Source organism: Tachypleus tridentatus, chromosome 7, assembly GCF_004210375.1.
Source record: "Tachypleus tridentatus isolate NWPU-2018 chromosome 7, ASM421037v1, whole genome shotgun sequence".
Taxonomy (NCBI): domain Eukaryota; kingdom Metazoa; phylum Arthropoda; class Merostomata; order Xiphosura; family Limulidae; genus Tachypleus; species Tachypleus tridentatus.
In genome coordinates, this window is record NC_134831.1 from 166,314,852 (window position 1) to 166,317,318 (window position 2,467).

At 34.8% G+C, this 2,467-nt stretch overlaps 1 pseudogene; it reads right to left on the reverse strand.

Moving 5' to 3' along the window:
• Positions 1-470: 470 nt before the first annotated feature.
• On the reverse strand, positions 471-1,237 carry LOC143258215 (cuticle protein 14-like; annotated as a pseudogene).
• Positions 1,238-2,467: the final 1,230 nt, after the last annotated feature.

Below are 2,467 nucleotides of genomic sequence, written 5' to 3' on the forward strand. Positions count from 1 at the left end.
CACCCTAACGACTTGGTCATTTTTAGAGCTAAAAACTGGGTTCCGTAGCCTCTTGCTTAATAAGCAAACAAACAAATAGTTCTACAATTTATTTTGATCACGAAGAAGTTGTGAAGCATACAACAGTAAAATCAAATGTTTTCGAATAAAGATATTTCACTAAGACTAAAAAAAACAATATTTACAATATAGTGTTAATATTGTTGAAAATCATCATGACTCTCAGTTTAATTTATATGAGACAAATTTATTTGGAAACAAATTTGTTTGTTGTTTAACCGCCCTACTATACAATAGTCAGGACACTAGAAAAGTTTCAATAATATATAGGACAATCTTTATTGACATTTGGATTCAACCACCAAAAGATTCTAACTGTACAAACTAAATACTTATAGACGTATAATGTAGAAGAAAAAAACTAGGTATTGAAACATTAAACAATAACATATACAAGTTTCGTCTATCAAGCTTTTCAAAATATCTTAAACAATTATGTATGTTACTGCCAGGGTCCACTAGCTGGAACAGCAATGTGTTTTTGATGACCATATCCAACAGCAGCCCCAGAGCCAGAATGTTGCCTGGGTGGGTAGTAAGGAGGAGGAACAGGAGCAGAGGACTGGAAATCGATGTCAGCAGGGTTCTCGCTTTTGGTACCAGGTTCGTTGGTGTAGACGTGAGCTTGGTATCCTTGAGGACCTGCAACGTACTGAACCTTCCTCTGGCGTCCATCTGCATCAGAAAGTTTGTAGGATCCTCTTACCTGACCGTATTCAGTCTGCAGGTTTCTGGTGCGCGCTAAACCCGCCAATAGCAGGAGTGACGTAACCGAAAGAATAAGGTGACGGAATGGAAGGATACACTGGTTGTTGATCATCGCCACCAGTAGTTCCCTGTATTTGTAGAAATGAAAAAGATAAATCATACATTACAGTGCGATAGTCGTTCGATAAGTATATTATTTTATACCAGTAAATTACGTTCATACTTCAGCTCATGTATTTGTGTTTGGTTTATATTTGACATTTTGTTTTCTTAAACGTGTACATCATCGAAACGTTAAAACTTATCAATGTTGTTTATCGTTGTCAGTAAAATACTAAACTTTATCTCTGTTTAAGTGTGATTTCAAACATTCACATTTCCTCATTGACTTCATTAGGTTAATTGCACACAAATAATATCAACTAAAATGATGTATAATTTACAGTCTGGACAGGAACCAGGTTTATATAGTTTCCTTCTACACCTCCCCCTCAAGCACCAATGAATCCACCCACACCACCTCCTCCTCCACCAATGTATCCGGCTTCAGGCATGAAAAACAGCCAGGAAATAATGATCAAAATGTAATGTTAGAAATCAGGACCAGTTAAGAAAACAACTATTAGTAATTCGAACAACTTTTGAAACTTAATAATTTTGAAGATGAATAACTACGTAAAAATTTATTAACTTGGTCTAGAGGATGTGGAGCCCCATCTATAACTATGTTTCAATTCTATACTGACATAAGCAGTTATGTTAAAACCGCTAAGTATGCTAGGTGGGGCGAGACATTCTTCTGAAATCATATTTTCTTTTTATATTCATAGTTAACTGTCACAAACAAAACCTGAACGCAGTGTTGCTATTGTTTCAAATGGATACCTTAATTCAATATAATGTTTTTATTGTTTTGAAATGGATCCTGTAACTTAGGATAGTGTTGCTAATGTTTAAAATTGATTCTGTGACTCAGCATAATGTTGCTATCGTTTAAAATGGATCCTCTAATTCAATATGGTGTTGCAAATGTTTAGAATGGATCCTGTAACTCAATAATATAACGCTGTTTTTTAAGTCATCATCAGGGTTGTAAATGGATATATTATTTTGTTTAAACTGTTTACTAATAACATACTGATTAATAGAAACTTTCTTGTGGATCGGCAATAAGGTGACGGACTTATAATTCTATAATTCGGTGTACGATTCCTCACTGTGAAGAGAGAGCAGGTTGTCATTCTGTGGCTTTGCGCTAAAACATATTAACAATAATATCTTGGTACATATAAAAACGTTTAACTAAGCAACATAAGATATGAAGTCTAAGAATTCAGAGAAATGTAAAAGATGTTCTGATGTTAGATTGGCGATTTGACTAGCCCAAGAAAAACTCCCTTTAGAGAGAAGGTGTTCGCCAATGCTTAAGTTAACCGACAGATGGAATATATAGGATCGTGTACTTGCCTGGAACATTTTTGTTGGTTCGAAGTTTGCTAAAAAAGATACGAAAGTAGTTCTTTGGTTGAATGTATAACCTATTGGAGTTTATAAGCTTTTATAGCAGCTAGAAATGACTTCTTTCTTGACGTCACTGTAGTTGTAAGCCAATGACATGAAAGGTGGAAGTCAGAATTCGAATGTCAATCACGTAAGATATGTTTTATCAATTAAAGGTCAGGTATTTCTGTGGTCTACT